Source organism: Triplophysa rosa, linkage group LG12, assembly GCF_024868665.1.
Source record: "Triplophysa rosa linkage group LG12, Trosa_1v2, whole genome shotgun sequence".
Taxonomy (NCBI): domain Eukaryota; kingdom Metazoa; phylum Chordata; class Actinopteri; order Cypriniformes; family Nemacheilidae; genus Triplophysa; species Triplophysa rosa.
In genome coordinates, this window is record NC_079901.1 from 15,807,028 (window position 1) to 15,827,642 (window position 20,615).

Genomic DNA, 20,615 nt, shown 5'->3' on the forward strand with positions numbered 1-20,615 from the left:
TATCCTCACAGCGGAATTGGTGTTTATGCAATGCACCGTACAATGTAGGCACTTCTTCAGAGAACGCTGATCTTTAACTAATGGACTCGAAATGCAGTCTCTCTTAACTCTGCACAATGAAGTGCAGAGATACCCCTTGTCTGCATTCGTGTGGTTTATGGTTAGCGAGAATTCTTTAGTAAAGCATAACAAATAATGATTTCTTTAGGTAAGGCAAATCTTTCGATTGCCCCCATCTGAACGTATAATTAGTTCTGAAATATGCAGAGAAACAAACTGTAAACATTAGTTTAGTAAAGAGATACGGTTGAGCCGCTGACAAACTCATCAGGATTTACATACTGCTGTGTTTATGTGCTACTTGAGGTCCACACGATACAGTATTAGAGCATTGCGGTTAGCCCTGCGATCACGTTCCACACCGCTCGCCAAACGCTCTTTGATTTTTGTTTCAATAAAAGTGGCTAAGGAGCCCCACAAAAAAAAGCAGTAACAATGAAAGTGAGTTTGACCAAACAGAATATAGTGATCTAGTGCGACACTGTAACAGACATGACTAAGAGAGGCACTGCTGTTTGCCTACCCAGGAATCTTTTCAGCCCAACTGTTCTCTGATAGCCTGTGGCCTGACTGGGTGGGTAAGTGCCGGCGCAGCTCTCCTCCCATGTGTGCTCTGATACAGGCTAGCAGCTCAGCCACTGACAGACAGACGATCAGTGAACAGGGGAAGGGGGGCTGCCGAGCGAGAGATAAGAACCTGGGAGTCAAAGACACTGGCCAAGTATGGGCACAGAGCAGCTGAGATACCAGGCCCCGAGTACTATTTCACCTGGATCAGCAGAGAGAGAGAGATATTGGCAACAATCTGAATTTACACACTTACTCATACAAGTGTAGTACAAGCAAAGAGTTTGAGAACATTGTGCTTAAATCAATCCATGTACCTAGTTTTATATACAGTATATACAGTATATATACAGTATAGGAAATTTTATTGCTCATAAAAGGTTGCTCTTTCACAGCTTTGGAGTCTTAATGGAAACCCCAGATTCATTACGTTTCATTAAAATTCAATGTTATGTCTACATGCATTATTTGAAAGCAGCTTTTAAGTCTGTCTTCATTTTCTCCTGAAATTCCTTAGTAGAAATAACAAATGGACACAAATGAAGCAAAAGCCGACAAACAAACACTGAGCTACAGTATAAAACTGATGTGGCTGGCATAGTTTAGACAATTTGTCCTTGAAAAAAGAAATGTTTGAGTTGTGACTACAGACTTTCATATGTTGGTATGTCTTTGCACAGTGTGTGACACTGTTTTAAACATCTCGTATGGAACATCTGGAACCTGGAAAAATCTTAGAAACAGAAGCACTAAGTAAACCTCCTGGCATCTTTTTCATTTAATCCCATTGCTGTATAGGAGAAATAATTGAAATTATTCACAATTTATTCAATGGTATATACTTTAAAACTGTTACCAGTGTAATTTACATAAAACTATTTATAACTGAGGTGCCGAGACTGACCAACTTACTATGTTCACAAAAAATCTGGAAACAAAGCAGTCAGACGTGCACCTTATTGTCCTGTGCTTCACTGTGTTTTAATTGCTCAGACTTTTACTGAAGTAGCGTCATGTTTTCCCTTGCTGAAAAGTGCCAACAGCAGAAGGAGGGTGATGTCATGCCTGTAAAACTGATACCTCCCTGTCCTGGCTGCCACTACTTTCTCCTTACATGGCAGAGGTCAACTACTTCGTATCAGTTCCCGAACAACCTCAAGCCATTCAATCATCTTACCGCGCTTTATCTGCTCTTTTACAATATTGGTGTATTGGCATGGCATGTCAATTGATAAATAGACAGAACGGAAGCTGACCTGACCTAATCTAATCAATGTGTGATCATGTTTGCAAGATCAATGTTGTTCAACAGCAATGCAAAATGTTGTAAAACGTGTACAAATTCTATAGAGATTGACTATGGTTAACTATCCAGGACACTTTGTTATGAAAAAAATCACTACTTCAGCACAGGCTGTCATTATTGTCCAAAGCACCTGAAAGCACTTCACAGTGTGTAGACAGTAGAGATTTAAGCCTGATTTAGCCCCAAATTCTTTACTAGTATCTAATTTCATTTTTTCATTTCTTGAGATTAGTTTTCTATCATGTTTTTGCATAATATTTTTGCATAATTATATAAATTATTATTTGCATATTATTTAAAAATATTTTTCTGTACTATCATTTCTGTACTATCATGCGCCAGTGTGCTCACAGCAACCCGAGTTTGATTCCTGCCTCAAAGGTCATTTGCCGGTCCTGCTCACCTATCTCCACCTCAAGCTTTCCTGTCAGCTCTCCACTGTACTCTGTCACTAAAAGCATGAAAAAGCAAAAAAAAACTTTGTTTGGCTTCAAAAATTGCATTGCCAAAATGTTGCATCCCTAATATTTTGTAATGATGTTACTGTATAGGACATCTCATTGTACAACAATAAACTGTGCTAAATTAAACTTGCCTATCTAACTAAATAGAATCCTGTGGCCCTGTTACAAAAATATCAGCCTGTTTTTCTTAAGACTGTATTCCTCCAGCAACAGAATAAAAATCAAGAAGACAGCTATGGCTGAATTCTTCAGCTGAACACTAGTAAAATAAAAGACCCCATTGATATAGTGTCATGTTGAATATGGATCTAAGAGCATGGGCAATTTCCCTCTTAGCGCAGCTAAGACAAAGAGCTCCATTTAAATCCAGGATGGGGCTTTTTACATGGACATCCTGCTATCAGTGTGTTACAGACCGTAGAAAGATGTAAAATATTCCAGGTGGCCTTGACAAATCACTGGAGTCATCTATTACTGAAATTACGGCTTTGCAAATTCAAGGGATTAGGGTAATTTAAAATTCCCTTACAGTCAATTGTGACAGTGTGCCAAAAGTACACCGGCAGGGTTCACAGCCAGATTGGACATGTGGTTAGAGTTATAGGGAGGAATCACACTGTACAAAAGACAGTAATTTGGCATTTTGTATTCAAACAGATCTGCCTGTCTTTACAATGATATAATGGGCCCATCGCCATCTCTCCGATACTCAGAATCTAATCTAAAATAGAAAATCAAAGGAGTGTAAAACATTAAACTCAACCAATAAAAAATATACAGGCTCAACCAATAAAAAAAAAACAGGCTAAATGTTATACAGGCTCCTCTTCATCCTGTTTAATGAGCACAGCTCTCCTTTTTCTTGCTATGTCAAAGTTTCTAAGTTAATCAACAACAATTACGAGCTAATTTACGATCGACTGATTTAGGCTGCGTCCGAAAGCTTAGGCAGCTGACTTGTTGCCTCGCTGCCTCATGAGGTAATGACTTCGGGGGCAGCGTTTGGGCATAAAGGCAGCTCCGAGAAACACATTCAGACAGCTTTCAGAGGCAGCATAATAGAATTCTGTTTGAAATATAAACAGAGGGCGCCTTTGTGATAACTAATCGAATATAGTAAAACTACAATACTAATTTCTCGCTAGAAATGCAATCCAAAGTTGTAAAAAGAAAAAAAACATAACTTTATTTAAACAAAAACTGTGCTCCAGCCGTTTTTTTTGGCCGCCATTTTATTTTTTCGAACTCGACCCTGCTCGACCAATCACATTCCCTGCACGAGCAAACGCATAGAATTGTGGGACATTGAAGGCAGCGAAGGATACATCCATGCTGCCTTCAAAAATCGACCTGATGGTGGAATCTCAGGAGACAGGAAGTAAAGATAACATTGGCCTTCCTACTTTGAAATGCTGCCTCCGAAGGCAGCATTTTAGAGCTTTCTAGAAAATAACCAACACTGTTTTTGTTATTCCGTTTGTTATTATTCTGTTTGTAACCTTTTATTCAGTAATTAATTACAGAAGTCATTAATTACAATAAGCATTACTCTATCTTACAAAGGTACTTTGGGTTTGAATAGTAAATTCTAGTCCTTATTAAGAGGCGTGTTTCTTTATTCTGGACCTTAAATTACTTACTGTCAGGTTCAAGTGAGTCGAAAGAGAGAATCATGCTTCTGGCAATATGGGAAAGTCTTGTTAAACAAAAGAGACACACCCAAGACAAGTAGGTGGTTTTGCCATTACGATTTATGTGCCAAACATGCCTTTGCTCACTGTGATATAAGCTTGCAATTCAGGATACCTGAGAGCTCACCAGCTCACCCGGAGAACTGATAAAATCTCACTGTTTTCCACAGTGTGACCGCAATACAAATACTATGATAATTTTTTGTTTGTTTGCTTGTGTTTTGCCATCATGTGTTGTGAAGGAAGTAGTGCTGGTGTTAACAGAAAAAATGGCGGTTCCTCTTTAAAAGACATGCTGAAAGCATTCCAGACCCCTAGAGGAATTGTATTGCTCAGAGGTTGCTCTTTCATAGATCAGGAAATGTTATTGAGTTATCAGTTATGTTTCATTTAGGTATCAAATGTATGCACCTGTTGTGAACTTGTGAGTCCAGTGGAAAGTTAGAACCTGCACAGTGGATGAGTATAAAGTGTGAGAAGCAGAAGACAAACAGCCCCATTTGCTCTTTATTTAATCTCAATTTCTACACAAAAAAAAACAACTACAGTATAAAGAGATCTCCTGTGTGATTTCACGCATGACAGATGACGTGCCATTATGCAAAGAACAACTCATCTGAACAACAAACACAGTGATGATGCAAAGCAATAATGTGACAAACGTCACGTTCAAAATCCACCCACTATGATATAAGAGAAAAAGCAACAAGCTAGAATGTCTGCAAGGTAAAAAACAATACAGGCATCACTAAGACATGATACTTTCTTAAGGTATGCCGATGATAGCATTTAATGTTGGTATCCTGAGCATGCACAGCAGAGCATAGCTGTGGTCTTAGCTAACATTTAAATGCCCACAGAGCAGAGGTAATGAGAGGCAGTGTGGGGGGGGGTTGGAGGAACACAGGTGCTGCAGACTGCATCACTCCTACAAGCCATCAGTCGTCTCCACCACATGTTCACACGAGCCCACCTCAGAAGCCACACTCACTAACATGCACCCTAAACTTCATTTCTATGTGAACTCTTCCACTCCCTCTAAGTCAGTCTCTTATCAGGGTGCTGGAGAAAACTATGCCTCAAAGCAATAGTTAACCCACAACTTTTTAGTATAAAAAGGGTCATTTATAATACCATCCTGTAAAATGATAAAAAATTATGATTAATCAAACCATATGACTTGTGCGTTAGTATTCTAAGAGCAAGCATAACTGTAGCTTTATTTAAAGAATAGACCTACATATGAAATCTGTGAAAATCTGTGATCGGGTGAATCTGTGAAAAATCTGTGAACGGATCACAGTGGTGCTTCAAGATAAACCTGAACTCAGTGGCGTTCATAATGGTGCTTATGTTAAGGCTAATCACTGACCCATAAAAACAGATAACCTACGGTAAATTACCCTCCACGGACTACCCGGATTAATGCTCAGCACTTGAAGGTTTTTGTATTGCTCGAGTGTTGAGTAACATGGGACTCATGTCTAATCTGCCCTCTTAACCCTAAGAGGCGTGGTGGCAGGGTGAGGAGGCAGAGAGGAAGAGGATCAGTATGAGGAAAGAGGATTAGCAGCTTTGGGCTGCTGCTCTGGCTTCAGCCTCGTACCCGTGATGCCGTGTACCCAGACAATGCCTAGAGAGAAGAGGTAAGGGCACCTGAAGCCAGGGACTCACACATGACCGCGTCTTCAGGAAGGGCAAAGGAGATGGGCTGTCGATCTTTAAGCCGCTCTGCTCTTCTCAGCAGCACATGTGCTGAGTGGACCGTGTGGGGTGGCTTACCACCAGAGGTCACAGTCAAGGGCAGGGCAGTTGAAAGGTCAGCGCAAGCGGTTTCCTTAGACAATGCAGACGCGGACGCAGCAGTAATGTGGATGATTATTCACACCAGACACCAACTGCTATTAAGAATGCTGTTACATTCATAGATACTGTACTGTATGTTAGGGAGGTCTAGAGCAGGAACACAAAATGAGTTTTATGTTCATGACAAATCAGAGAAACATCCTGGTTTAATATTGTGAAAATCATAACAATAAACCCCATCTCTCATATTTTTTTATTTTTAAAATGCCTAAGACATTAAATTTTGTCTTTGTGAATAGAAATGTAATACAGTGTGGCTGTGGCTGGTGATGCACGATATTGGATTTTTGCCGATATCCAATATGCCGATAATTTCCACCTCAATTAAGCCGATAGCCGATGCCGATACCGATATATGCTGTCTATCCACCGGGCGTTTTTACACCGGGCATATCCGCTGCGTTTCCGCTTTGGGTGCCTGAATTTGGTTATAGGCCTACTCTCCGTGACTGCTATAAAACAAAGGCAAGCAGTAATTATTATTAGTGTTAAGGCTGTAGGTTAACTTTTTTTGCACATACCACTGGTGCTAGAAAGGTTTAATGTTTGGTAGCACAGGCCAAACTGTAGGAGTATAAATCGTCTGTTGTCATCATTAAAAAAATATGCAAATACAGTTCATTATGAATAGACAGGTAACTGACAAAAGACATTAATGTTACATACAGATGAATAAATTAGGGCCGTATCATTTTTAGATTACCTAAATTTGTTTGAATATTTCTCAGTTGTGTATTTTTCCTTTTCAACTATACAATAGTGGTATATTTGTCCACATAAATTACTGTAGTATACTATAGTAAACTGCAGTAAAATTCTTAGATACCATAGTGTTTTTGAACTTCACTATAGTATACAGTGTTTATCAATTCACTACAAGAGCACTACAATTTTCAAAAACAAATACTATAGTACACCACAGTATTTTTTGTCTGAGTGTTCAATTTAACGGGACTTTTATTTTGACGTGTCTTCGAGAAGACGCTTGTTTGCAGATAGCGTCACTCAAACAGTAAAACGCTTGTAAAATAAACTCTCAGAGCAACTCTGACTGGAGATGAAGTTCATGTGTTCACATCCTCATACAGTGCAGACACAGATAACATATTCGACCATCACTCGTGTTGTATGTTAAACTGTGCACGTAATTCACTCAGAGACACAGAACAGCCAGATGACATTTAAATAACAGGATTAAGCTCCGCGTGTAGTTACATGGACAATTGATTATTGTCACACACAACAAGCACCACCACGACAAACGCACTACACACAAACACACAGCTCTGTCTAATGCACGTATTCTTATTATTCTACATATACGTCGCACTGTTGGTATTTTCTTTCAAGTTACTTGTCCAGTCGGGCAAGTAAAGTTATCTCTCACTTGCCCATACAAAACATTCACTTGTCACTTGGACAAGCGTTAATGTCGAGCCCTGCTTTTCACATTTTAAAATGATGATAAACGAAATAATTTTAAAACATTTGGAAAATGAATTTGGTGAATATTAATTAAAGAAGCAACAAGAGCATTTGTTGCTTAGAAATGGAGACTACAAAACGGCAGTGTGCAGAGACGAAAGTCACAGGGCGGCGCGTTGCATATTATGCGCGCTTGAGCTCAAGTTCAAAGTCTACTCCCGATGGACGATGGGCAGGATTCAACTTTATTTTTACTCTGTGTTTTAGTTAAAAACGTTAATCAATAAATAGGCAGTGCGCGGCTGACGGGCGCAGAGATGGATTTCTTTGCGCACTCAGTTAATGTAAGAATGTGCTGCTTTTACAAGCATGATTTAATTACAGCTTCCTATCGGCGAGGCATATCGGCGTTATTTTCTTTATCGGGCCGATGCCGATAATTAATTTATAAGCCATTATCTGCCGATAATATCGTGCATCCCTAGCTGTGGCACTCTGAGACTACACTGAGTCTCCCTTTAACTTCAGACAGTCATTAATGTTTAATATGCCATTGACAAAATAAATAACGTTTTTGTTGCACATTCACAAATGGAAAGCTCAAAACAAAATCCATGAAACTCCAAAGACATAAGTACAAAATTTGTGTTTACAAGTATTTGGCTTCACTTCACCTAGCATGCTTACACTACTGCGTTTTCATTTTTAGATGACCCAGACGGACAGCAATGCATTACTATTCCAAAGGCTTTTCTATGTCGTTACAAATAGAAGAACAAGAATACATTCAGCTGACATGCATCTAGCCAGATAATGTTCAGTTCTAAGTCCATCTCACATGTTCTTTTTAATTATAATTGTCTGTATGCCTCCCCCCAACCTTCAACCACTTACAAATATGGGATTTACACTTTAAATATGATTGAACAAATATTAACTTTGAAATCTTATCCATGTGTCAAAAAGTGAGCAGTATTTTCATGTGGTGCAGAGGCCTGTGCCAACTTAATCCGCAAGCCAATGGTTTGAAAGTCATCATCGCTACATATTAAAGAGCTTCCTAATAAAGTTAAAACTGAGGAGCCTAAGAACCTGATAGTTGGTTTTATTTGGCAAGTGCTATGGAAACCTATTTACGGCTAGTAACAGGCACAGCTCTGTGTGTGTGTGTGTGTGAGAAGCTAATATTTTGATACACGATTCAAACGATGGTTTTTCTGTTTACCTAACATGTTTCTCATATCCTTTAGTAACTTATTTAGAATCAAACGTGTGGCAATGTAGCACAGTAGTGGGAAAGGAGGCAGCCAGAGGTTTCTGGTTTTTGAGCTGCTACTTATGGCCAATTGCTGGATGACCCCGCTGGGACATCGTACATTCCGCCGGGCTGGAGAGCCTATCCAAAAACCACAGATAATAGAGAGGCAAGTCAGTGCGGACTAAATCAACTGAATATATTCATGCGAATGCATATTCATAACTCTGCCCTTTATGGTGATAAAAGCAGTCCGTTTATACGCCTTTTATTGAATAAAAAATCCTCAGAGATGTTCCCAGAGGAGAGAAAAATGCCTGTGGTGCCCACACAAGCAAACTATGGCTCAAACATTATCTACTGGGCTCAAGATTCTGCATCCTGCCTCCAGGTCTCACGGGGGAATGCTGGAATCTCCAGCTCAATGATAGGGTTCCAATAAACAATGAATCACGCTGCTCTGAGCAAGCGTGAAAAAGAGCTGTTGAACAAAAAGAAAAGCAAGTGTGATTTAATGGACATGGCGCACATTCTGCAGAGTTGATCTGAAAAATATTTCGAACAAAACTGCTAAAGTGCCTTCACACTCTGGGAAAATGGAATGGGCCTACGACAGCAGCGTTCAAACCAGTAATGAGTATGATGCATCAAATGTAGAGTCAATGACGTCCCTTGACAACAGCCTGTTTCCTGTACGGTCTTCACAAATGTGTCATTAAATGAAGTTTGTAAACGATGGACTAAACGGTAATTTTGTTTTACTTGTTATTTGTTTAGCAAATAGATGACAGCAAAAGCGGACGCTGTAACAATATCTACCTTATAGCAGATTTTGTATTTTATGTACAGTACCTAAAATAAACTTTACTAAATGATAAAAAAAGGCTTCATGAAACTACAGAGACCAAAACTACATATAATTTCTAAGGTTCACCTTCCACAAGTTAAATAACATTTGAGGCTAAAAAATGCATCCTTTGCTATCTGAAGCTGACAGGGTGAACAATTACTAAAACACAGGGACTGTAATGAAGATTAGAATCTAAAACTTGTTAATGCTTAACTTGGACAAACAACCGGTAGACGCTCTACCACAGATATCATATTGTGCATAAAAAGTAGGCACTTAACTGCAATTAAAAATAAGGTGCAACAAGGTTTTACAGGTAAAGAAGAAACTGAGCTTACCTGACAAACAATACAGCACAATCCTCAGTCCTGGACCCCAAATGTCCAGCTCAAGTCTCAATTTTGGGCTTTCTTCCTTTGCTAGCAACACTTCTTTCTACTTGGATCTTCTTGATGCTTTCTCTTCCTTGGGTAAAATGCCCTGTAAAAGGGGGAAGGGAGAAAAGGAAAAGTGTTTCGCTCAGTGATTCAGAAGCATGGTGTAAACGCCAGCCTTCTCTTTCTGACAACCAGCGTTAATTGCAGATCAGACTCGCCCACACACTCCAGACTCTCTCTATTCACTCTCTCCTGGAAGGAGCTGAGAGCAGGCTGTGAGATTGGAGTGCTATGAACAGCACAGTGGGAGACGCTCTAACCCCCACCCTGCACAACACCAATCACCACCTCTGGAGCTCAACTTCTCCATAGCTGACTTTATTTCACAGAAGGCATAGACAGATGCCCATGGGAAGATGCATGCATACTGAAAGTGAGGTACAAATGCAATGTATAGCAAATATAACAAATTGTCTGCGTAAGAGACAATGCACTGTAATATATTATAGACAAGCATATGTATGAAATGAGAAGCAGGCCTCAGTAGGTATATACAGTTCATTTGCACTTTCAGATCGTACTACTGAACCTTTAAGACAAAGGTCACAAGACAGGTCAAAGCAACTTTATTCACCTTAAAAAGCAGCACACCAGGAGGAATGGGGCAGAAATGTCAATGTAATTGACATGTAAATGAAATATCTTATGGAATCAGATATTTAATACACAGAATTACCTTTACTACAGAATTGCCTTTAATACAAGGTCTATAAATAGATAATGGCACTTTAATCATTCTGCATTCTGAAAAATGTTACTTGCACGTAATATTGGCGAGCTATATATAATGATAAAGACATGTCATAAATAATCTGTCAAATCTGTCAAGAGCGTGATGCTATGCTTTATCCTAATGTTAGGTGAACAACAACATCCAGAATGTTAAAACAAATCCTTTACTCACTAATTCATCGTCAAGTGTGTAAATAGAAGGCTACTGAGTATTAGTGTGATGTTTTCAGCACTGACCTTGCACCCATGCTTTGGGATTATTAAAGTATAATGAAATTACATAGAAGGGGGAAATGCGCTGGCCTTTGGACTGAAATAATATTTATATTGTACTGTAGGTGAAAATGAAAAAAGATATTTTAATGTTAACAAACTATTAAAAACAGGTGTTTTACATACAGCGTGCAGTGCAGGCTTCAGAGTGCAGAGGGATCAGAAAAGTAAACTAAATAGATTCTGACATCAACACTAAATAAATCTTTGCCCTTCACAAACACACTTTTGCTTGTATAATTAAGCAGCTTGATTTTTAATAGATAATATTACTTCTTGTTTACTTTGACTGTCATGCTCAGACACATTAAAAACATGTTTTAGCCAAAGAAATTCAAAACAAATATACAAAGAACCGCTGTTTTATTATTTTGTAAGAAAGAGTAATTTTGTTACTTATCATAAGTAAAACTATCACTGATAGTAACACTACTTGTAAGCCTCTTAAAAGCCAAACAATCAGTGGGACAGACAAACGTTCTTCCTGAGGTCATTTTCATGATGATGTACCATGACCTGATTGTCTGTCTCATGTGGCTTGTAATTACAAAGCTTGTCAGAGACAAGCAATGAGCAATCTTAAGAAAACAGCCCCATTCAGCCTTTGACATTTGAACAACAGGTCAAGACAGCATGCCGTATTTTTGAATGTTTTTTTAAAAGATTTTTTACATTATGATTCATGTGAATCATTTGTATTTTACACCTATTGTTGTGTATTTTGTGAAGGTCAAAATGACATATGTCATGTTGTGGTCTTTAAGGAGAGCAGACATGGCGAGTCTGAGGCACTTAACTGATAACTAAATGGCGGGGTACAGGGTCATTGCAGAGGCATGTGTAACAAAGTACTCCACTCTTTGCCTGTATATGGTTAGGCTGTTCCCTCATTGGGCATTTCAAAATCAGCTTCTCTTTCAAAGAGTTCACATAATGCAACAAAATGGGCTGTATTTACCATGAAACACTTGTTGTTGTGCATGAATTGTTTAAAATCACAAGCTAATTTGATAATGCTTTTTCTGCCACAGTTTGCCTCAGACCAATACTGAAGCTCACGATTATCAAATAAAATAGAAAAAAAGCCTTAAACACAACTGCAGCAAATTATGAATTATTATAATGTGCCAAACTGATTAAGTCAATGGAAAATGTATTAAAGTATATAATGTTGTTTTAACTATAATGTACAAAAGTAAAATCATTGGGTATGTGCCTGTTGTTTTTTAATGATAAAACAAACTCAATATATCAGAAATGAAATTGAAATTATATTTAATTAAATAACTGTATGGCAATAATGACCTTGTAAATGAGTCACAACCATGTACCACACAACAGCTAGACCTCTCACTAGTTTGTAACAAGAAAGCATGACTTCATTAATAACATTAAATCTAAAGTGAAATTAACATGTTAGAGTAATTGATGGCATCAATTTACACCTGTCTCAAACTGTATTCGTTTCACTATCATACAGCATGAAGGACTCCAATAAACAATGCAGACGTTTCGCCAATATGACACTTCGGGCAGCTGGTGTCAACTCTACAAAGCTGTGAAAGAGACCAGCACCCTCTAGATTTCAGAAAGAAAAAGGTCTCTGCAATGACTTCCAGCGGATATTTCCAAGTCACCAGCATTCTCAAAGTTAGGAGTCGTGATATTAATAACTTGGAATATCACTAACTTCACCCAAGTTCTTCGTATGTAGCGGTGCGGCATCAAAATAATAAAAAATACAATGGTCGGACGTGCTTTGGAGAGCTGGCGAACATTACAACCCTGTTAACTGAAAGTGTAATAAAATACACAAGAGTCGGAAGTACAGTATATTTTACCTATTCGTTTATGCTACCTAGCATGCTATAAAATTGTTCAGTTACAGAGCAAAATGCATTGCATAAAATAAAGATTTAATATTGCAACTTTACCCAGAGTCATCAGGATTCAGAAAAATAACATGTCTGCGCCTGCACTACCCGTCCGATTCAGAACTTTAGAACCGACTGAAGTTCTGCCTCTGAAGGCTGAGACAGGTGCCCCTTTTCTACCCCTGATACCTGAATATTAACAAAAACGAACGGTTTATACAGTTCATACGCAGAAAATGTCTCACTTTACGGTAAATAGGTATTCTAGTAAAGCTCCTTGCTTTTAGTTTAGTCTTTTTCAAATGACCCTGATTAAAAAGGATAACGACGAACTTAGAAAGACATTCGCCAACTGTCAAAGTGGACTATTCCCCAAAACCGCGTGAGCTCTTCACAGCTTAGAGAATTACACGAGCGGAAAACACAGCTCCCCTCCGCTCCAAAGCTCACGACCCGACACCAGACATTTCTATCCATGTTGCCGACCACCGAGAAACACATGACAAACACGTTTAACCTCCCAACGAACTGTAAAGCGTTAATTCGCGATTCTCCAGTCTCACTCCACGACTCCCTCTCGCGCTTTCTCCCCTCACTCTCCCAGACTCCGCTGCTGTGTAACATTGTTGCTATTTTTGCGACTCACCTTTTTTTCTTCGCGGTTCCCCTCGCTGTATATAGATACGGTGTATCAGTGACTCCCGTGGATACGCTGTGACATAAATGTATTTTCAGTCACATTGACACAAGGCTTCTATTTTCGGGAGCTGGGCTGACAAACTCAGAAGAAGCAGCAGTCGCTCTTGTCAGAACACAAGCTCCTCCCCTAATATGACGAACGAGTCAAGTCAACCGCCTCCTCATCCTCATCCTCCTCCTACTCTACTCGTGTCTCATCGCCAGTTCGAAAACAAATGCGAACAACTCGAGAACTATGACTTAAATGTGACGGAAAACACGAAGCAAGGTATAAACCGTGTTTTTTGGTGAAAATTAAAGGCGGCCAAGGAGCGCGAGACTTGAGGAGGAAAGAACTCGTTTCATGATATCATCTGCTTTGAAAATCGAGGAAGAAAACCGAATAGTCAGTAGTCGTGTGTACATGTTATATTTTCAATGAAGTTGATAATAACAGCCCTTCCGCAAAAAGTTAAAAAGGCGTCACTTTTGGGTAAAGTCCTCTACAGTGATGAATGTGTGTTACTTGCAGTAAACCCGTTTTGTGCCGTTCACTTTTATTATTTATTATGGTGGTTACGCTTGTGCTACCTCAGAAACGATTGACGTAACTTCTTTTGAACAACATTAACAATAGGGTCAACGATTTTGAAGTGACATGTTTCTTATCCAATTGATCTCTTCAGCGGCTTGTTAGCGGCCAATCAGAAAAAGGGGGCTGGACGCGTTTTACGTTGCATGTGGCAGTGTCACGTGTAGTTGTAGGACTATGAAATAGGTGTGGTGGCAGAACAGTTGTTTTTGCCGGGACTTGAAGGGAAAATGTCTTTCACTTTTTACCACATATGCAGGATAACAAAATAATAACATTTTATTTCATTTAAAACAATGCAAAAGACAAATGGGAAAAAAGTCACAAGCAGTCGTGCTGCTTCGTATAGGCCTAGTTCTTCACATTACTCAGTCAGAAACGAATGTCTTTATATTAGATTAAAAAAAGGAAATTATGAAAGTGATTTGATTGTTGAGTCTATGTTGTTTAGGGACTGTTTTCAATTTTTTTTTAGGATAGACAGAAACGAGAACAAAAGAAGATAAGGGGGAAATGGACTCAAAACATGACCTAAGTCAGATATAAATGTCACAAAATATACCCACAACGCTTCTGATTACTAATATCTGCAGTACAATTAAGCAGTACTGTTTAACTAACTGCCACAACATTAAAAATAATAGGTATTCAAACTACTTTAAGCATTTCAAGCAATCCTTTACCACCACAAGGCCACAAAAGGCTAAACATTTATTTAAAATTGTAAGCCTATACTAACCACTTTATCTGTTTCATCTATTTTGAAAATGCAAGCTACAAGCAAACATTTGTGCAGCTGCTATGAGTAAACAGGTGAGTGCATAACCACCAGTTCTTCGAATTGTGTGGCTTAACAAAACATTAACAGTTAATCACAGTAAGATTTATTAAACCAACAGCCATTGTATATTATATCTAAGTGTATATTTACAAGTTACTACTATAATACAAGAATATACTATACAGAACAATAATGCATCATCAACAAAATATTACATTTGTATTGCTCTGCATTAATGTGATATATATAGAACACAATAAGATCTTTGATTTAAATAGTACCCTTTTTGGCAGCTTGGGTAGTTGACTTCGATACTTTACACAAGTATTTTCATGGAATTAGGTTACTTGAGTTGCCTCATGCTCTTTTTAAACAGGTTGCTATAGAGAACAGAATTTGTCTAATTTAGTGTAATACATATTTTGTAATATTTTTAAGAAATACTGTGGTTTAATTACAATTTAAGCTCTATCAACAACATATGTGGCATATTTCTGATTACCAAATTGAATACCATTGAATCTTTTTCCTCAGTTCAAAAAAATGGAAAACACTCCTCTCAAAAAATGTCTGAGGTAAATCATGCTGTTGACTATATTGTATTAAAAATAAAAAACATATGTATATTTAATTTGAATGTACATTTTTTCCTCAAGTTTTGTTCTGTTTTCTGTTTTATTCAGAAATGCCAGCATGATTAAATGTTCAACGATTAGCATGTTATCTATTTAAAAGTGCATCATAATCTCAATTATCAACATTATTTGTTATGTTATTATTTGTAGATATATTTATTATTTAATTATCAATTCAATAGTGCCAATGTATAACATCACTAATAATTTATAAATATAGCAACGGAATCCACAGCACACTAACATTTTAAATAACTTAGTCCTGGAAAATAGCTATGGAATGGATATTGATGAAATCCCTAATTATGTGCCCTCTGTGACTTCAGATTTTTTCAGATTCTATTTAAAGCCTTGTAAAGCCAGAGCTGTACATAAAAATAGTCCCATCAGGGCTAGTCACATACTCTGGATCCACTGTGCAAACACCCATTGGCACCAAAACCCTAACAAACCACACTGAACCCCAGCCACCTGTGGTCTAGAGATTAACTAGAAAGAGACATGTTTTATTCTTCTTCTATCCAATTTAGTATCTAATCAGCTATAACGCAAATTGTAGGTAGACTCTTCTGGTCAGATTTATTGGATTTATTTGATTAATGTACATTGCATGTCAAGTAGTTTACACATGCTATTGCTACATTGTACTGTACATAGAAATATGTGACTGTACAATATGGAAAATCTTTGGTTTGTTTATTTTCTATTGGCATGCATTTATAAAAATGTTTTATGATTTAGTATAATTTGAATGGTACCATCCACAACCCACGAGCTCATGCTACTGTGTTAATATTTTGTATACAATACATCTGCCCTATTGCCCCTCCCCTTCAGTGAATGGCTGTATCTCACCTGTTTCTCGAGCTGCACGATCACCTTCACAGAACCCACTGCTAAAGCCTTTCAGTCAGGTGTCACTTTCCTACATTCTTAACTTAACTTTATTCTTTCTTTCTTTCTTTCTTTCTTTCTTTCTTTCTTTCTTTCTTTCTTTCTTTCTTTCTTTCTTTCTTTCTTTCTTTCTTTCTTTCCGTTCCCCTTTCTCTTTCTTTCTTTCACTCTCTGTAATTCTCTTGCTTTCCTCAAAGCCAGACCAGCTGGCTTTAGACGGCTTTCTTCTTGCCCCTGTGAGGCCTGACTTCACACTCGCGTCCCTAGGTCTTTCTGCCGGAAGGGAGCTGGGCAACAGAAGTTTGAAGGGTAGGATCCCAGATGGACCCTGACATGCTGGGCATGCGTGAATGTGGCAGGGCTTGGCTCAGGGGAGTGGTGGACCAGCCGCAGCTGTCACTCACCAATACTGAGCATGTTGGATGTTTTTTTGTGATATGATTATTAATAAAAGTGGAAAATTGAGCTGATCAAAAAAAACTTGCCTGACTAAAACCATGAACCCCTGTCATTTAGCTTTCTCGTAATAAAACCATGTCAACTCCTTTCTCAATATTACTAACTGTCACTTGAATTAAAACCAATAAAAGTGATCTAATCATTGAAGTCAAATCTTGTGACTATTATACTGTATACTGTCAAAAAAATTGAGGTTCAATAGAATACTGACAAAATGAGCCCGCCAACCTAAAGTTTCAACTGGAGTTTTGTATTGATAAATCATATAGTCCCCAAGAATTGCAGTAGGGTTTATTAAAGCACGCTCAAATGAGACAGCTGACATTTTCAGCATTGTACCAGACCACAAATAACGGCAGACTTCTGTGATACCAAGCCACCAATTAAATAAAGAAACTTATAATATCTACAATAACAGACTATAAGATTACTGTAGTCAAGCTAGATTTCCTGTCTGAACTTTGTTAGAGAATGGAGTTTTTTTCTAAACAACAGGTACATGGTATAAACACATTGGGTCATTGTTATGACAGCTGATTCTAGATTAAAGGCAGAATAGGTGATCCTGTCCAAAAAAAAATTGTCATGCTGGTTGGAAATCTCTTTACATCCTGAAAGTAATCAAGAAGTATAGTGGTCAAATAATATTTTATAAATATATATCGTCTGTGAAAGGCGTATGACCAAAAAACGTTCGCCCAATCAAAACGTTCTGGCCGAACGCTGTGACTGGTCATGTGTACATTTTCAGCCAACGTATTTTGCATACCACTGTGCACCATGTTCACGCAGATATCATACATCATCAGCAAACTCACGTCCGCTGTGTCAATGTAGTGAGAATGGCGGACAATCAGCAACAATCAAACTTTCCTGCGGAACCGACAACAAGTCAATCTACAAAACAAAAGTCAGTTTTTGAAAAAGCAGAGACGAAAAAACGTCTGGATCATGAAAGAGGAAAAACTCGAATTAACATCGGTTCAGCCTTTACACGATGGAGACAGCTCCGGCAGGCAAAGGGTCTGAAAGACTATACCATGGTTGCTCTCTTTCTTTTGGACAGGTATGTGCATGCTTTGAGAAGAATTTAATGGATTTAGTTTGTAATTCATTACGTGGATTTACGAAATACATTCATGTGTTTGGAGGAGGCGTGGCTTTGGACGGCGAATCGCATAGAGGGTGGAATTATCATTTCAGTGCTAGCAGGCTAAAGTTAGCACCTTTCCAAATCAACCACTCCCCCTTTAATGCATCGTTATCATAGCCTAGTTTTTAATGTTGCCTATTATACCACATCATAATACATTAACTAATGTTAATTTATACTTCAAAATCTGATTTAAAATTGAAATCTGAAAAAGTATTAATATATGGGGAAATTAACATAAACCAAGATTGAAATATATTGTGAAAGTATGTTTTTTTTTTATTATTGTTTTATCAAATTAAAATATAATCTGGCTTTTAAAACACTTAAAAGCCAATAAATGATTCATTAATTACTGTAAATTTTAACAAATTATAGAGGAATCTGGGGAAATTTGTGCACAGATTATCGACATACAGTACTAATCAAAATCATTCTTTCTAGGAGAACACAGAAGTACAGTATCTATTAAAAAGGTATAAAAAATGGAGTAGTTCATAAGCACGGCAGTTTGTCTCTGTGCGGATCGAGCCTGTGCATAAGATAACTTCGCAGAGGCTCTAAAAATACCCTGTGTCTCACAGTCTGGCTCTGTTCTCTCATTACCGTGCGTAATTAACACTAAGCATGCCCTGCCAGCACCGCACACAACTGTCACATACTTATGCATCTGTGTTACATATCTAATCAAAACCTCAGAAGTTCCAACTAACTACTTTTCTCCTTTTGTTCTCGCTGCAGTTTCCTGAGCTTGATGCACTCACAACTTTTATTTTATAAACTTTATGTTCCTTAGGTCTAATTTGACAGTTTGACCAGTTGCCCACTGAGCCAAAATCCAACTTGGTACCTATGACAAATATATCCTATAGTTTACTTTTGTTGTAACACACATAAGCAACAAAATATTTGTTTTATTGTTTATATAGGAGTGCACAAATGACACATGTCATTTTATTACATGTTTCTGTGGGTTTTAAGATTTGGCTTTTCTCCAGAAAGATAACTTCAAAAGGTTAGTGTATCCTACTTTGTGTCTATACTTTTGCAATGACCTACAGACAGCTGCTTCAAGCCGCAATAAAAGCTTTTTAATTCGCTCACCATTTGTTGAAGTTACTGCACAGCACCATTTATAAAAGAGAGCCATTTTGTACGAATCAGCGAGTTCATTAATAATTGAGCAGGGTCAGAAATGAAACTGTTCTTCCCATTTTTCATTAGGTCTTTAGTATCAAGAATCATTTAATTAATCTTGCAAAATGGCCTCAAATAATTCAGTTTGACACATTGCTGTCGGGTACCAGATTTGCTTGATAAACAAGATTGAGCATCAACAGACCTTTTTTCGGGTAAAGTCACAGTAGGATCCAGAGATTTCATCTCGTGTTTTTCTCACATTGCTCCAAAGCTCTGAACCAAATAACTGAAATTGGTCTAACGGTGCTTATCTGTCCACTTAAAGTTTATGCAATACAACTCAAAGCAACAGGCCTAATAATTCTACTTTGCTTAAATCTCCACACTTTTGGATTATACAACTGCTTATTTTATTTTGAGGTCCTACCTAATCTGTAATTCACAAAACATAATAAATCATTCATGCCTGCCTTGATGTAACCTTCATGATAATGTTTTTCATCAGGTGGCCTGCGCTTGTACTAAAGTGCCTTCTATCTATCTATCTATCTATCTATCTAATGCAGTCTGGAATCAGCCAAACTATTGAACACCTTCCTTTAAAAAGAAAAAAAAGTGTAACCGGAACAATCAATATCCTTGTGCACTTTACAGTACCTTAAGTTAGGACAGTAAGACAGAAACCATAAAAAGCATTTGATCAATAAGGCCAAATACAAAACTGAAACACAGACACTTTTTTTACTTCACAGAGACCTTGTACTAAAATCATTAACACGCCTATTACGACCAAAGAGTTGCCAAAGGAGATGTTCATTGAACACCTGACATAAGTACATCTCTCACCACTTAACCTTGCTGCTAAACAAAGCTGTAATGGCATACTAACATCAGAGAGAGAGAGAGAGAGAGAGAGAGAGAGCAGATATGAGCAATAGCAAATATCTATGCAGAGAATCATCTTGTTTTCATACAAACAAAAACAAAACTGTACATTCTCCAGCACTATAACATTTACATTTATATTTTACAAATATTGTTTCTTTATTTGTCTTGCATACTCTACACTACTTGAATTTTGCGAAGCCTTTATATCTGTAATGCCCACATAAAGCATTGCATTTATTATGAACTCTCTCTATTTTCTCATTTTATCATAACTTCAACCTTGAGTGGCATAAAAACAAATTTTAGTGCACCTGTACACAATAATGAAAATGGAGTCTTCAAATGTTTTGAAGCCAAGGACCTGGATGGATAGAGAAGCAAAGACACCATGTTATCTATTGCATTAAATTGGGTGTTTCATTTTAAGCGTGATCTAAACTAACATGCATGCATTTAGTAGCTATACTTTTATATACAGTATTTTACAATGCTTATATTTGCAAATCCTTGAAATAATCATAACTGATGTACAGAGTGATAATTAAAAATCTAATATCACATTTTTTTCAATCAAACTATAAACAGACCCCCTGCA

The 20,615-nt window shown here is 37.7% G+C and overlaps 1 protein-coding gene and 1 long non-coding RNA gene across 13 annotated transcripts in view; one reads left to right on the forward strand and one right to left on the reverse strand.

Moving 5' to 3' along the window:
- The window catches only part of mef2aa (myocyte enhancer factor 2aa), an 83,265-nt gene extending 66,596 nt beyond the window's left edge, over positions 1-16,669 (reverse strand). For 11 of the 12 annotated variants that reach the window (XM_057347452.1, XM_057347450.1, XM_057347454.1 and 8 more), the window contains exons 1-2: positions 16,342-16,669; positions 9,823-9,964 (exon numbers count right to left, since the gene is read on the reverse strand). The gene's annotated coding sequence lies outside the window, so the exon portion shown is untranslated. Of the gene's footprint in view, positions 1-9,822; positions 9,965-13,446; positions 13,581-16,341 lie in introns of those variants that run through there. The other variant, XM_057347444.1, reaches the window with a different exon arrangement.
- LOC130562454 (uncharacterized) lies at positions 13,693-15,425 on the forward strand. The gene is made up of 3 exons (XR_008963951.1): positions 13,693-13,767; positions 14,845-14,883; positions 15,386-15,425. It is a non-coding gene; the product is annotated as an uncharacterized LOC130562454 (long non-coding RNA).
- Positions 16,670-20,615: the final 3,946 nt, after the last annotated feature.